This window comes from Peromyscus maniculatus, chromosome 6 (assembly GCF_049852395.1).
Source record: "Peromyscus maniculatus bairdii isolate BWxNUB_F1_BW_parent chromosome 6, HU_Pman_BW_mat_3.1, whole genome shotgun sequence".
NCBI classification, from domain to species: domain Eukaryota; kingdom Metazoa; phylum Chordata; class Mammalia; order Rodentia; family Cricetidae; genus Peromyscus; species Peromyscus maniculatus.
Window position 1 is genome coordinate 42159009 of NC_134857.1, and position 17980 is coordinate 42176988.

Consider the following 17980-nt stretch of genomic DNA (forward strand, 5'->3'; position numbering starts at 1 on the left):
AACACAAGTATTTGGTTTTTATCTAACTTCCTGAGGTTGGGAATGAGAGGCTATTCAATTGTTAATGACTCTTGGGTCATATGTTGGACATAGTGGTTCCTTGTCATTGCTAGAAAAAATGACTACAACCAGTGACGTGAAACAACACAAATTTATTATCTTACAGTTGCTTAGATAAGAGGTCTGAAAGACATCTTTCTAGGCTAAAACAAAGTGCTTACAAGACTCCCCTGCTTTCTAGGGTATGTAGTGGAGAATTGATTATTGATGGTTGCTTCCTATTTTTCCAGATTTTAGAGGTTTTTTGAATTACTTATGGTCTCTCTTCCTCTTGAAAGATCAGAATGTTTTTTTTGGGGGACTTCCTTTTTTATTGATTTAAAAATGTATCTACTTACTTTTGTTGTATGTGCCTGATGTATATATGTGAACATGAGTGTGCCATGACACATGCATGGAGACAGAGGACAAGCTTGTGAAGTTGCTTCTCCCATTCCACCTTTATATGGGTTCCTGGGATTGAACTCAAGTTGCCAGGCTATAAGAAGTGTTGTGTGAGCTGAGACATCTTGCTGGCACAGAGTGACATCATTCTTATGTGACAGTGGTGTTTCTGTCTTTGTCATCTCTCAGGAGCACTTATGATTATACTGAAACATCTGTGATATTTAGAGTATAATTTCCCAATTTTATATGAAGTGTTTAGCAGTTAGCTATAACTGTAGATTAGGAATGCCAACTTTATTGAGGATTTGCTTAAAATAATAAATTACATCACCTCAATCAAATTAAAACCTCTTAGTGCATTATATACCACAGCCACATTTCTGTTACCCATGAATTATGTTAGTAAAAGCTTTGGTTGCCATGTGACATATAGAATATGTTTTACTAATTCATAATTTATTCATTTACTAATTCATAATTTATAATTTCATTATAAATACTTATTATAAATATATTATAAATCCTATTACAATTTAATGTGGCTAGCCTTCCATATGTATTTTTTTTCATTTTTCATTTTACTTATTATTTTATTCTGAGGCAAGGTCTTGCTGTGTAGCTCAGGCAGGCATGAAACTCACTATATATCCTAGGTTTGGAAAGAACTCATGATGATACCCTTGCTGTGCCCTCCCAAGTGTTGGGATCAGAGGTAGTTATCATCATGCATGACCTTCTTTCATGTTTGTAAAGCCATTGAGGCAGAAAACCACATGAAATAGCTTATCAATTTAGGACATCATTGGGCTTAGGCTATATACATATTACTCCCCTAACAGTGCTCTTGAAAACTTATAACCTTTATCTGCATGTTATATGCATGCACTCTTCTCCTAACAATGGGTATAGACACCCAAGACCTTCCCCTGTGTCAGGCTGCATGTACCTGCTTTAAACAGTGCAAGTAAGTTATTCCTTTTAACAGCTTCTTAATAATTTCCACTTCCATTGAACATATCCTGAAACATATTCTGAAATCAAGGAAGATGGGCCTATCTATGCTAAACTAGCTCCAGGTGTAGACACAATCAGAAAATGGGATCTTCTAGGTATCTAACTTTAACTCTGTACACTGATTGATGTTGGTGTTAGAGGGAAAAGACATTAGGTTTGAGTTGTTCCTTCTGCACTCAGCTAGAAATGCTTTACTCAGATTGATTACCCAATTTTCTTCAGTTTCATACTATGGTGGTTTGAAAGAAAAGGGCCCCCAAAGGGAGTAGTAGTAACAGGAGGTGAGGCTTTGTTGGAGGGAGTGTGTCACTGTGCAGACAAGCTTTGAGGTCTCATATATGCTCAAGCCCAGTGTTCAGATCACTTTCTGTTACCTGAGCAGGATATAGATATGGTGATTTTTTTATTTGTGCTGAAATGTGATTTTATTTGTATGTTAATAAATAAAGTTTGCCTGAAGATCAGAGGTCATAGCAAGCCAGGAACAGCAGTCAGGCGGTGGTGGTCCATGCCCTTAATCTGATCATATGGCAGGCAGAGTATCTGTGTGGTCAAGGACACAGCCAAGTGTGGTGACCCGAGCCTTTAATTCCAGTACCAACCATAGAGACCTGGAGGTATAGACAGGCAGTGATGATGAAGTCATGTGGTTGGGTTTAGAGCCAATGAGAAGGCAGAACAGAAAGGCAATAAAAAGACAAGTCAGGCAAAAGAAACTCTCCTCTGGGGAAGTAATAAGGTAGTCGTGACTCTCTCTTCTCTTTGGCTATTTACCTCTGTATTTGGCTCTGTGTTTCTTATTAACTAAGACTATTTAGAATTTCATCTACATATAGAACTCTCAACTCCTCCCCCAGCACCGTGTCTACTTGCATGCTATCATGCTCCCTGCCATAATGATAATGGACAAAACCTCTGAAACTGTAAGCTGACACCGCAGTTAAATGCTTTACTTTAAAAAAGTTGCCATTGGTCATGGTGTCTCTTCACATCAATAGAAGTCCTAACTAAAACACATACACACTAGTTATGGTTTTGCTGTAGAGGCACAGGTCTTAAGATTAGGGAAAAATACTCTTTTTAACCCTGTAGTTCCCTGGGTAACAGTGTTGTGTTCCAATGGTTATATGAGTACTCAAGAGAGAGAATTTTTTTCTCACGTAATATATCCTGATTAAAGTTTCCCCTCTCACTTCTCCTCTCAGCTCCTGCTCACCTCCCCTTTCATCCAGATTCAACTTCTTTTTCTCTCCTTGGAGAACAAACATGCTTCCAAGAGATAATAATAAAATAAAAGACAACATAGTAAGACAAACAAAAAACTAACACAACAGAATATGACAAAACAAAGAAACACAAAGAAAAGAGCCCAAGAAAAGGCACTGGAAACAGATATAGATACAAAGACTCACTCGTTCCCACACTCTGCAATCCCATACAAACACTAAACTGGAAGACATAATTTATAAGATGTTTTAAAAAGGTAAATTAAAAATAAGATAAAGGTGTTTAAAATGTTCTGACAACATTATGAGTCAAGGAACTTCCAAAAATTTCATTGGGTTCATTTTCTGTTGGCCATCTACTGCTGGGCATGCAGCCTACCTTTAAGAGTTGTTCATTTCCCCAGTAAAGGTCCCTTGAAAAAAACTAAATTTTCATTTGAAAGTAGTTATCAATTGTAGATTGCTTCTGAGTTATGTTTGGGGCCATATGCCCACTTCTCTTTTGACCTCTAGGACCTATGCAGACCCTGTGCGTGCTGCCTCAATCTCTGTGAATTCAAATGTACATCTATCTTGTTGATTTAGGGGGCCTTCTTTTCTTAGTGTTCTCCATGCTCTGTGCCTCTTGTACTCTTTACATCTTCTTTCTCTTCTGCAGGGTTTCCTGAGCTCTAAGAGGAAGGATTTGAAGGAGACTTCCCATTTAGGGCTGAGTATTCAAAGGTCTCTTACTCTCTGCAAAATATTTGGCTGTGGGTCTCTCTGTATTTGATTCCATCTGCTGCATGCTTCTCTGACTGTGGCTGAGCAAAGAAAGCACTGATCTAGTAATGTAAAAGAAGGTCATTAGGAGTCATTTTATTACTATTTATCATCATCATCATCATCATCATCATCATCATCATCATCATCATTATCATCATCATTATTTTAGAGCAGTAGTTTTTTGTTTTACCCTGGGTCCCTGGGTTATCTAGGAGCAGGTTCTTGGTTACCTAAGCAGTGCCATTTATGGGTTCCATCTCATAGTGTGAGCCTTAAGTAAAATCAAATATTGGTTGGTTATTCCCACAAGCTTTGTGCCACCATTGCCCTAGTGTATCTTCCAGGCAAGAAACAATTGGAGATCAAAGGTTTTGTGGCTGGGTTGGTGTTTATGTTTTTCTTTTGCTAGAGGGCACAATACTTTTCTGTACCAAAACCACTAGAATGTAGGAAGAAGGCTCTATGTAGCTACCAACTCAACTTCTTCATGTTCAATTAGTTGTCTAGGTACTGTATTATGCATTAGGGCTTTGCTTTCAGTTCATGAAGAGCAAAGAGCAACCTATAGTCTTGGCAACAGCCTGTGTTGTTTGGTGGTTCCCATGGGACCCTCTTGGCTAATGACTCAGTTAAATGTAACATAATCCTGGGACTGGGAGCTTCATTTGGTGACAAGAGATGGCCTGTTGAGGCTCTGCAGCCCCCATTATTTTGTGATTTCATTTAGATTATCTTCCTATATATTTGTAAAATCTAGGAAGCTTCTAGTATATTAGGTTTCCATACTACCCCTCATTTGGTCCTTAATTTTAGTGGTCTCTCCCCATATTCCCTCCTTGGAGAAAGAATTTTCAACACTGTACTTTTCTGTTGGAATTCAGAGTTGCTATCATAAGAATGTAACACACACATCTTTAAATAAAATTTACTATGTAATATTGTTTGTGGCATTGAGCTTTCTGCTGTTATGACAAAGTACTCACAGATATCAATTTTAAGGAAGAGAAGCTTATTTTGGCTCATAATTCTAGAAGTTTTAGGCCATGGATAGTTGGCTTTGGTGTTTTTGGATTATGGTGCCACAGAGAATCCATGGTTAGGTAAAGCTGCTCACCTGATGATGTCTAGGAAGCACAGGGGCGACACAAGCTCTCCCCTCCACAGATGTGCTTCCAATGACCTACTTTTTTCAGCTAAGCTTTATCTCTTCCCTTCGTGATATAGCCCATGGATGGATAGAAGCCTGGACACAGGATACACAAGGATACAACAAATATTTGCTTCAAGGAATACAGACATTTCTCCTGATTATATAATTACATGGATTTGCAAATTTTAAGTTTAACTAACCTTAATTGCATTTGTGGATTTGTTGGCTTTATTCTGCAATTTGGATAAGGACTCAGTTTCTTTTCTTATCTAAAGCTCAACTGATAGTGTAGATTTTAATTTTCTTTAATAAAAAAACTCTTGAGGACTTAAGAGATGTTCAATAGAAGGGGATTCAGATCTGGTGCTGTAAACCCAGCCACATACCCATGGCTGCTGAGGTCACAGACCCTAAAGTAGACCCTACTATTGCCACTTTCTTAAACCACTATAATTCCTAATTATATTCTAAATAGCTGTTTTTATATCTGCAGATAAGTGAAGTTCTTATCCATCATCAAAGAAGGTTCTTCTTTCAGCAGATGGAGAAAGCTATAGAAATCTACAGATGGTCAAAATACAACTGAACTGTAGAACGCCTATCCCCAAATGATATACCTACCACAAGGAGCATTACACCTATGGCTTATGGAACATCACAGAACAGGAAGTAGAAAGACCATAGGAGTCAGAGGCCAGGACCACTAATGAAATGATATTATCTTCTATGTATGACAGGGAAGCTGCAATCTTGAAATCTTAACAATAAGGTCACCTAAAGAAGATTTGCACAATGAAAACATGAGTTGAGATGCTATCAAGGATGGAGGAAATCTCACAAGTCCCCACCCCTAGCTACAGGCAATTGATTAAATTAATGTTCATTCAGCTAATCACTAATATAATTACTGAATATATACAAAACAGAGGGAGATATAATTCTTACTAAGCATGTAAATATGAAAATAATGACTGTGTATTATCATCAGAATAATAGAAATAGTACTGTCTAAAAGGAAAACTCTAGGAATTGTTAAGTAGTTTGCATATATTTGGCATGTCTGTGAAAACCTAGCCTCGAATCTCTTAAAACTTACATGAATATATCAATTACATTTCAAATTTTAATGTATATTTAGTTCTTTTACTGTTTTAATGACTTCTACCTTTCGGGTCATTCTCAAAATTTCTATTCTCAGAAACTGTACATTCTTACTGTTATTGAGAACTCTAATGAGCTTTGGAATGTGGGTGAAATTTATCAGTTTTATCAATATTAGTTGTTAACATTTAACCCAATGATATTGATTCTATTGCAAGTTAATATGTGATCTATTTTATCTAAAATAAAACATATCTTATAAAAATAGGAAAATGTTATGATATTGGTATTTTTCCCCATTTTCTCAGATTATATTCTGTATTTCTTTATAGACTCTTCTATCTAATCTTATATTAGTCTGTTAAAATATACCATCCACAGCCTTCTGGAAAGCCGTACTATAATTCACAAGCAGAGCAGGGTTTGCTTTAAAGAAGTGTGCTGTTGATGCACACTCCGTGACATGTTTCAAAGACCCGAAGGGGCTGTCAGGCCACACTTGACATTTGTTCTGCTGTTATTTATCTTCAGGTTTAAGTTGGTGGATTTTGTATTTTTTTTTTTTTAATTTCAGTACAAGATTTTGAACTCAAGTGTACAGCAAAAATATTCTTTGTTTCATTTTTACTATGCTTCTGTTTGGAAGTTTTATTGATGACCGTGACAACAGGTATGTTCAGAGAGACAGGAACAGACAATGTATGATCAGCGAAGACACAATCAAGTCTAATAGATCAGGAAGATTCAGAGTTCTGTGGTACAGAAGTGACAGCAGAGTTCTCATGATGCATTTTCTTCTCAGAGTCCAAAGTTTGCTGAGCTATCTTGACTCACTAATTTCCAATATCTTACTCTGTGCACTGAATAAAAGAGGAAAATGTGGATGAGTATGTCCCACACCAGAAAACTACTTCATTTACCAGAAACTGCTTCATTTAGCTTCTTTGATTAGATCATATATCCTCAGATTTCATCTCCTCGAGAATGTGGGTGTATTATAAAAACCTAGTGGTAATAGTTGAATTTGACTTTTTCTTCTTCAAATGCAAAACAGAATTATATTATGATGCCTGTAATATATATATAGTATAGGCATAGGTATCATAAAAAGTATCATGTTAGTGATTAATTAAATTCTACTTGAATTTTACAGGATAAGTATTTTGCTATCGTCAAAACAGAATTAAAACCCATCAGATGGTTCCTGAGAGAAATAAATTTTAAAGTAATGTCATAGAACCAAATTCACAGAGCCGACATCATGGTGAGGGAAAGTTTAGTACTCAGCCACAATGCACTCAAACTATAAATAACACAAAGTTTGAAGCACACAGCTTTAAAGCCAGTTAGATCTTCATTTACTTAATTTCTCTTGAGACTCATTTGCTTTAACTTTGAAATTAAAACAAAGCAGTACATTATGGTACTGAAATTAATAAGACAGTACTTTACTATGAAAAGTGAAGAGTGTGTGATGTAAAATATAATTCAGTAAAATCTGGAATGATAACTGAATTTAAATTAACATATATAGAGTTATCACTAATTATTTGATAGGATCAGAAGAAGATGACGATGCAAAGCTGTATTTATAAAATTTAACCTTATAATGAGATAATTACTTAAATGAAAGGATCTTTATGGTGTCATTCAGCAATGAAAAGTTTATCAGATCACTATTGTGCTTTGTCATGTTGTATTTCATAAAGTACTTCACTTTGAGGGAGTCACTGTTATTATAACTATTATATAAATAAGTAAAATAAAGCATAGTTTTTAGTTGGTGGGTAGAAATGAAACTCAATTGAGTTTTAGACTGTAATTGTATTTTATTTTCTCCTTTATTAAAAATAGATTCTTTTCTCATACATTATATCCTAATTATGGTTGCCCCTCCCTCCAGTCTTCCGGGGTCCTCCCCACCTCTCTTCACATCCAGATCCACTCTCTTTCTGTCTCTCATTAGAAAAGAGCAGGCTTCTAAGAGATAACAAAACAACAAAAAATAGAACAAAATAAAACATAACCATCACATCAAAGTTGGGCAGGGGAACCCAACAGAAAGAAAAAAGCCCAAGAGAAGGCAAAAGAATCAGAGACCCCTCATTCATTCACACACTCAGGAGTCCCATAAAAATACTAAACTAAAAGCAATGATATATATGAAGAGGAACTGTAGTAGACTCACACAGGTCCTGAGCTTGCTGCTTCAGGCTCTGTGAGTTCATATGAACTTTGCTCAGCTGACTTAGAAGGGTTTGTTCTCTTGGTGTCCTCCATCCTTTCTGGCTCTCACACTTCTGCCTTTCCTTCCTTGAAGTTCCCTGAGCTCTGTGGGGAGGTATTTGATGGAGACATCCCATTTTGTGCTGTGTGTTCCAAAGTTTCTCTCTGTCTTTCTCAAATGTCTGGCCACAGGGCTCTGGATTTTTTCACATCTACTGTGCGAGGAAACCTCTCTGATGGTGGTTGAATAAGGCACTGGTCTGAATATAGCAGAATATCATTAGGAATCATTTTATCACATTACTTTTTAAGACCATCCCCACCCATCCCAGTGCACCCAGGAGATCTCTTCTATTTCCCCTTCCCAGAGAGATTTATGCATCTCCCCCTTGGGTACTCTTTGTTACTGACAGACAGATAGACACACACCCATAAACACACACACACACACACACACACACACACACACGTACATATGTACACACACATATATACAAATGCATACACATATATTTTTGCACTACTATTGAACTTCATCGATTCACTACACAGCAAAGTACAAGGGAAATTGTATTGTGCATTTAAAATATGTAAGAAAGAAGCTATAACTCCTTCTTCTTAAAAAAAATCGGTAGCTTCTTAACATATCCATGACTTTGCTACATGATCTGTGAATATTTCAAAATAAGAAAAAGGACATTGTGTTTGGCTGGGCAGGCAAATTTTGTTCTTCTGGGCGAGCCCACTTTCAGATGGGCATAGACATCACAGTTGTAGTGGCGAGGAAACAATGGTAAGGAATGCTCTCAGGGTCTCATTATTGGAAAGAGATGGAAGCAACAGCCCTCCCTAGGCCTTTCAGCAATGACCCAGGGCTTTAAGGTTCACACTCCTCATGAACAGTATCTCTCTCTTCTATATTTATTTATTTAAGATAGATTCTTCTCTCATACAAGACATCCTGACAATACTTTCCCCTTCTTCCACTCCTCCCATCTCCCCTTATCTCATCTCCCCCAACTCCCCATCTGCTCCCAATTTCTACCTCTATTATTTCCCTTCAAAAAAGAGCACGTCCTCGAGAGACAACAACCAAACACAACAAAACAAGATACACTAAGACAAGGCGAAAGCCTCCCCATACTGAGGCTGGACAAAGCAACCCGATAGGAGGGAAAGTGTCCCAAGAGCAGGCAAGAGTTAGAGACACATCTATTCCCACTTTTAGGAGTTCTACAAAAACACCAAGCTGACAGCTAGAATAGAGTACGTGATGAAAACCCTTTTAGAATCTGTGCTTGCTGCTGTAGTCTGTGAGCCCATGTGAGTCTTGCTTAGTTGATTCAATGGGAAGTGTTCTCCTGGTGCTCTCCATACCCTCTGACTCTCACATCTTCCATGCCCTTCTTTTGTGGGGTTCTCAAATTTGCAAGGGGAAGGATCACCCCCTATGGGGACCTCCAGTCTATACTGTCTGCATAATGTCTGGCTGTGGGTCTTTGCACCTGCTTATGTCTTCTGCAAGAAGAAGCCTCTCTGATGATGACTGGACAAGGCACTGATCTATGAGTATAGCAGAATATCTTCTGGAATCAGTTCACTGATTTTTTTTTTTTACTTTTTGTCAGTTATGTTGGTTTTACTCTAGGTCTCTGTGATGTTCAGCTTCTGGGTCCTGCCATCCAGACAGTGGAGGGCATGGGCTCTCTCTTGTGGCACGGGCCTCAATTTAAACCAGACATTTGTTGGCCACTCCCACAAGTTCTGCGCTACCACTGCCCCAGCACATTTGCAGGAAGGATAGATTGTAGGTCAAGGGTTTTGTGGCTAGAAAGGTGTCCAGGTTCTTCTTTCTATAGCCTCCAGAGTACCTTCCTGTGCCAAAGAGACTAGAATATAGCGGTGAAGGCTCCATTTGGGCACCAGCTTGACTTCTGTGTTCTCAGTGTTACTGAAAGATGCTGTCTCCCTAATGTTCTTTGTTACCTCAGAATCATTTCTAAAATTTCCCCATTCCCAAGCCTACCACCTCCTCTCAGGCCTTAGGTTGATACATTCAGCATCCATCCCCCTGTACACGGCTTTCTTTACCCATCTCATGTTGTCTTAAACTTACTAGCACCTTGTTATTCTCTTATCCTTGTCTCTCTGCTTATATCCTGGGAAAAGGTATGTTTTCCTTTTCATGAAGAAAGGCTGCATCTCTCCAATTTACTTTGGAGCATATTTTCTGCTATGCCATATTTTCTGTTATGTTTTCTTCACTCTTCTACCTAAAAATGTGCTGTTTGGTGACTACTAAACACGTGCTCTCTTTCCTACCTTGAGCTCCCTTGACCTCAGTTACTTTGCTAGTTATTACCTTATAATGTTTCCTTTTCTCAGATTCATTTCCACATTCAAGAGTGTCTCTGTTTTTTTTTTTATTTATTTCTCTCTCATTCTTCAAGTGGTCTAATTTGAAAATTTGGTCATTGCTTTTTTATACACTGTTAGTACATAGCTATTTTGTACTTCCTTTTTTTCCCTCTCACTTCCTTTTTCTTATTCTCCCTTCATTGCATCTACAGTTATGAAAATCAAAAAGCTGTACTAAAGTAAAATAATGCATATGCTTTCCAAATGTTTCTATTCCACAGAATTTCATATACATTTTCAGTTGCTGACTTTCAAGATTCTTCTATTTTGGTCTCTACCCTTCCACACTACCTCCCATGCCTATCTGTTGATACAGGATCTATATTTTCATCTATAACACTGATCCTGAATTTCAGATCAATAAATGCATTTACTGAATAGGTCATACCCATAGATCTATAGTAGGTCATAGATGCACAACATGAACTCTCTAACAAATCTTTTGCTCAAATTTCCAACAAAATACCAGAAAAATGAGTACTTATAGGCCTATCATTTTTTGATTTGTTCAGTGTACCTGTAGTTTTAAAAACCCCAGAATGGGGATGCAGAAACTTGTTTTGTGTTCTACCAATCCCATGGTGTATAAATGAACTTCCAATATTTTAGATTGAGAACAAAAACACTGTCCAGAATTTCTTGGCTGAGAGAACTATGGGTCAAATCAGAACAAGTCAGAGGACTTAATGCAGTCCTCCCTATAACTTCACCTGCAGTGTTAGCAGAAGAATTATGTATTTTTGAGATGTTTCTAATTTACTTTTGTAAGGACATTCTTCCTTTCCAGGTATTATTTAAACCAAGTTTAACACATTGTAATTTAAAATAAGCTTTTAACTGACATAATATTTTGTACCCATCTTAAGAATTCTGCAGATATTTTACATATAAGTTGTAAGAGCTAGCTATTAATAAGCCTGAGCTATTGGCCAAACATTTATAATTAATATTAAGCCTCTGTGTATTTATTTGGGAGCACAGCTGGGACAGGAAAACTGCCTGCAATCTATAAACTGCTATTAAATATGATAGAATTTTTCTATTGTTCTTCATAGACAAATTGCAAAATCCACTATGGTGTTTTGAATGAAAATGGACCCCTAGACTCATACTTGTGGCATTATTTGAAGTGTGGCCTTGTTGGAGTAGTTATCACCTTATTGGAGGGAGTGTGCCACAGGAGGTGGGCTTTGAGGCTTCTGAAGTTCAATCCAGGCCTGATAGTTTTTTCTCTCTTCCTGATTTCTGAGAATCTAGATGTGGAACTCTCAGCTCCTTCTCCAGCACTATGTCTGCCTGCATGCCACTATGCTTCCCACCATGACAATAATGGACTGAACCTCTGAAACTGTAAGCCAGCCTCAATTAAATGCTTTCATTTATAAGAGTTGCCATGGTCATAGTGTCTCTTCACAGCAATAAAATTCTAACTAAGACATCCACCAAGAATGAAATGTCACTTCAATTTATGTATGTTATTTGCTAAGAAAAGTGAATCAATATTTGAAAGGAAGCAGTATAAGGGATGAAGCAGTTGTTTTTGCTCATGGTTTGACAAGGCAGAGTCTACCATGTTAGGGAAAGGATGGAAGCCAGATCAACTTAAAACTGGAGCATGAGGAAAAGGCTGCTTGTTCATATCTTCCAAAACTAAAATTAAAGAGTAATGATCTCTGGACCTCAGCACCCTGTCTTCTTTTCTCCTTCATGTTCTACTAAGGTGTCTAGTCCCTGGGAAGTTGCCACTCATGCTCAAAGTGGAGTCTTACTCCATAATTAACCATCTTTGAAATGCCTTCACAGAAACATAGTGTTGTGCCCCAATCTCCTAGGTGATTTAGATTCTATCAAGATGGCAATGAAGATTAACCAAATGATATTCCCAACTTAGTTGAGTATCATAAACAATATTCAGGTCACATTTCAAGCTTGTATAGAAAAATTAATATGATAAATAAGAAGTGTGACCTCCTATTACCCTTCTTGTGTGTAGTTGAATAATAGATAGTGTTTTGAAAGACAAATGCAATCCAATACATAACTCATACCCCTAAAACCACTGCCATTGAGAAAGTATTTTTGTAAGGAGATGATGCCATTTTCAGTATAAAATATATGTAAACTCAAAAGTTAGTATATTTTTGTTGAATTTTCTAGAATATTTTTAGGTTTGTAAAGCAATTCTATCAATAATATATTTCATTGATCCAGATTAGTTTGTCCTTTTTAATTATTAAACTATTCTAAGATTCTGAGGAAACCAGTAACATTGAATCTTAAGAAACCAACTACTCTTAGCTGATAAAAATACTCAAAAGCTTTTTGAAATTACTAACCTAATATTCTGTTGATGATGATATCACTGCTCAAATAGAGGATCCCAGAACAGTAGAAGGATTTATTTTTATTAGGGAATGAACAAAGCAAGTAGATATTATTATAAAAAATACATAGATTGCAGTTCCAAATTTGTGTAATATATTGTTTGAAATGAACCCAAGACTTACTGAATTCCTTGTATTAAGGTGCAGAAAAAGACCCAAACATATGCTGTTTCTTCTGCCTTCAGCCTTACTGCCTCAAGATGGCCTCTTGAGCCTGGCACATATTGATTCTGCTCCACAGACTGGCCAGTGAGCTCAAGTGATCGACTTTTCTCCACCCTACTCCTTAATCTTGGCCTAGAGGCATCAGTCTTTAAGTTTAGCTGTACTTTAGTGCTGAACATCTGTACTCAAGTCTTCATTTCTTCTGGAAAGTAATCTACTGAGCATGGTCTCAACATCAGATTTCACACAGTTTTTAAGTTTCCTCTATATTTCAATGTAAAATAAAAAGGTGAAACTGAAGCAGAATATCCTTGTGCCTCAAAGCACTAGCAGCATGTGCTAACTCAACTCAGAATCAGTCTTGCTCTCACTAGAAGAAGCTGTGTTCTTACTGTCTTTGATTTGGTACTGTGGATGCTGTGATTTCCTCCCCATCCTTCTGAGACACTGCATTATATTTAGGGAGAAGGCGGGAGGGAGGAGAGGGGAGAGGACAGGAGATATGTAAAATTAAATTAAATTATAAAATAAAAAAATTAAATTAAAAAAAAAAAGAAAATTTCAATTCTCTTACCCCATAAGGGAGAAACCTGGTGCTAGGGAAATTCCTAGGAATCCACAAAGATAAGCCCAGATTAAACTACTAGCAATAGTGGAAAGGGTGTCTAAATTAGCCTACCCCAGTAATCAGATTGGTGAATATCTTGTCATCATAGAGCCTTCATCCAGTAATTGATGGAAGCAGATGCAGAAATCCCCAAGCACCAGGCTGAGCTCTGCCAGTCCAGTCGAAGAGAAGGAAGAGGGATTATGCTGTGGATATTGCTCTGTGTAAATAAATACTGATTGGCCAGTAGCCAGACAGGAAGTATAGGCAGGACTAACAGAGAGGAGAATTGAGGGAACAGGAATGGGAAGGAGAGACTGCCTGGAGCCGCCGCCAGGACAAGAAAAATGTAAGGTACCAGTAAGCCACGAACCACGTGGCAAAGGATAGATTTATAAAAATGGGCTAAATATGAGTAAGAGCTAGACAATGATAGGCCTGAGCTAATAATGACCAAGCAGTTTAAATAATGTAAGAGTCTGTGTTTATTTTATAAGTGGACTCCGGGACTGGCGAGACTTGGCGGGAGCTGGAGAGAAATTCTCCAGCTACAGGATTAAATGAGCAAGTAGGGGGAGGGAGGTTAAGAACATGATAAAGAAATCTATAGAGACAACTGGACTAAGCTCGTAGGAACTCATGAACTTTGGGTTAACAGATGTGGAGCCTGCATGTAACCAGACTAGGCCCTCTTCTTGTGGGAGACAGTTGTGTAGCTTGGTCTGTTTGAGGGGCCCTGAGAGTATGATCAGGATCTATTCCTGGTACATGGACTGGCTTTCTGGAGCCCATTACCTATGATCAGACACCTTGCTCATCCTTGATGCAGTGGGGAGGGGCTTGGTTCTGTCTCCACTGAATGTATCAGCTTTTGCTGACTCCCCATGGGAACCCTTGCCCTTTTGGAGGTGGGAATGAGGTGTGTGTCATGGCAGGTGGAAGGAGGTTGAGGGGGAGCAGGAAGAGGGATGAGAGTGGGATCTGTGGTTGGTATGTAAAATGAAAAAAATAAATACAAAAAAGAAAAATTCAATTCCAAAGTTAATGGGAAGGATCAAGGGCCCTGAATAGATTCTCTTGAGGCAATTATTGTTTCTTCATTTTCTTCCTGAACTTGGATTATCCCTCATCTATTGTCTTGCAATTTGGAGTTAGCCAGACAGTGACCCTTGTGATATGCTAGTTAGATTTCAAGGAATTCTTTTATTTTGTGTAATTCCTTTGCTTTAATGAGAGCATGACCTTGAAAACACTTGCATATTTTGCAATTTCCTGAAGAGTGGCATCAGCTACAGTCATTGATGCAGATGGTACTGCTGTAGATGCTGGTGTTGCTTAAATAATTATGTTTTAGAGTGTCCCTCCAGAGTCTCTCCTGTAGCTTATGGGACCAGAAAAGAAAAGGAAAGAGAAGTCTATTACACTTGTAAACTCAAGACTCTTCTTATTTCTGGTAAGAAACAAAAGCTGCATACTAAACATTCCAAATCTTTTTATGCCCTTTTCACCTTCATAAATTATTCTGAATATTTTCCATCACACTACATTACTAAGATTTACAGGCTGAATGTGTATGAGTAATATTTTTTTTAAATGTTAATTTTCATTTAATTTACTTAATATACAAATTTTTATTAGTTCCTTGAGTATTTCATAGTATATATTTTGGTCATATCCTTCCCCAACTTTCCATATATCCACTCCCCTTTTCTACCCATCAACTTTGTACCCTTGTGATTTTCATTTTTTAACTCATCAAGCCCAATTTCTATTGTCCATATACCCCCAGATGTGTGGGTCTTTTCCACATGGGTGTGAAGGACCTATCAGGGGCCAAACCATTAATGAAGACTGACTATTCATCTCCAAGTACATATTGGTTGCCAATAGTTTTCTCAGTGGTGGGATTTAATGCCCACTTCCACTCTCCATGCTGGGATTTTGTCTGTTGTGAGTTGGTATTGGTTTTATGCATGTTGTCACACTACTGTGAGTTCATATGTTCAGCTGTCCAGTCTTTATGACACTGTTTCCTTGTTGCCATTCATCATTTCTGCTCTTTCTGTCTTTCTGTCCCCTCTACCATGAAGATCTCTGAGTCTTGGGAATGTATGTAGATGGCCCATTTAGAGCTGAATGTTCCTCAGTCTCATTCATTCTCTGCTTGAAGACTAGTTGAAGTTATCTGTGTTATTATCATCTATCAAAAGGAGGTGATTCTTTGATGAGGGTTGACAGATATACTACTCTATAGGTTTAGTAATAAGTCTTTAGAAATCAGTTTAATACTATGTCTGTTTAGTAGAATAATAGTAAGTTCTCCTCGTGGGCCTATGACCAGTCTAGAAGCAGGTTCTTGGCCCTGATAATGTTATAAGGTAGGGGTTCCATCTTGTAGAACAGGCTTTTAATCCAATCAGAAAATTGTTCCTCATGACATTTGAGTGACTGTTGCACCAGTATGAAGGTCTTTCATGGCCAGTCATTATTGTAGACTTTGTGGTTCACAGCTTGTAAGATGGATTACTTTTCTCCTCCAGTAGAGTGCAGGGCACGTTCCTGGATGATGAAAGCTGGCCAGTAGGGTTATAAAGGTTCTAGGTCAGTACCAGCTTGTTTTCTCCATGTTCTGTGACCCAGGTATGTGGTGTCTATAACAATATAGTACCACTGTTAGTTCTGGAGGGAAACCAAGAGCATTGGCAGTAGGCTTTAATGTTTGGACATCTATGGGACATATCTGGTCAACAACTCCAAAAGAGGTAACACATTCCTTGGATTGGGATTTTTTTATTTGTTAGTCAGTGTTATCTTAATAGGGGCATTGCCACTCTGTTATATGGTAACTCCATTTAAACTCTTTTCACATTTGTGTATGCAAACATTTTAGAAAGCTTCTATAATCGTAGGTATCCATATGATATGTAAATTTTGTCATTGACATTTTATTATTTTCATTGTTTCTTCATATTTTGATTAACAGATTTTAAAAATGAATTGATACAGGATGGGCAGATTGGCTAATGCCTGCAATCCAAGCATTTTTGAAGTTTATATAAGAGGATAACATGTTTCAGAAAAACCTGTTATAGCTAATAGTATTCTCTCACAAAACATTAAAAAGGAATTAAACTAAAGATTTTCCAAAACATAGATATCTTGACATTCACTATCCCTCTCCTGATCATATCAGTTGTTTGGTTGTTATATACAAATAAATGTGTGGGCACCAAAGTGTACATCATTTCTTCACTGATAAAAGAGGAATGAAACATTCTCATGCCTCTATAAAACCATGTATAAGTATTATGAGAATAATTACTATTGTTTCGATTTTATAATTTACCTCAGGTTATTAAAATAAAATTTTTAATTACCTTGTTTGAAATATTCCACATTATTGATACTTATTATATATTTTCAGCTGCAGAATGATCCATAATTCAAAAATAAAATTGAGGTAGAAGCCTTGATTTACCCTGGTTTACAGTTCATTGGTGCCCTTATGCCATCTCATTGGGAGTATGAACATGGTCTAGTTCTCTTAAGGAAGATGGCAATTAAGTTGGCATGCCTTTACGTGACTGAAGATCAAACATTTCCCAGGGTCATGAAGAGAAAAGAACACATGTCTGAAGGTTCAAGACACCTGTTCAAGTAGTCTAACTAGAGTTACTTCCTAAGATGTATAAAAAGAATCATGTTTACACTGAACCAGTTCTTGGAAACTGAACCAATTCTTGGGAAACTAAATGCTTCTTGTCCAGGATTTATTGAGAGTAGAACAGTCAGTGACTCTCAGTTACCGATTTTGCATTTAACTTATATTCTTACTTGTAAATATGTAAATATGACCTTGAAAGAGATGATGTACTCAGTCATGTTGCACAGCTTAGAAGTGTGTACATTCCAGTCACTCATTACTACATAAAGGATGGAATTAATGGTGTTATGCTACTTATAACTTCACCATTGTTTTTATTTTTAGACTTGATTAACAAATTACAAACAATTGTTTAGAAGAAAATCTATAAATCTGTAGCACATGTGTTTAGGGAAGAATTTAGTTAGTGATGTAATCCAAACATTTTGAAGAATTGTAAGTTTATTGAACACAATGATGATTTGAATTGGGGATAAACACCTTTAAATTATAACAAAGATTACTGTGTATGTTTGAGAAATTTTTTCTAATATTAGATATTATTAAAGAGAAGTTACTTGCTTTATCATTCCCATTAAATATTATTTATTGTGATTGATAGGTTATAAATATTTACTGGTAGCAGTATAATAATAAAGTGTGAACATAGTTATATGCATGAAAGGCATGCCAGTTTCCATTCAATGATAAAAATGGGAAAATAAATGAGAAGGAAGTTCAGGAGAGAAATTTTTCAGTAATATTGATATTGAATGAGCATTAACTGTATTTCAGGCAAGTTTTTCAATTACGTGTTATTCATACATTAATTTG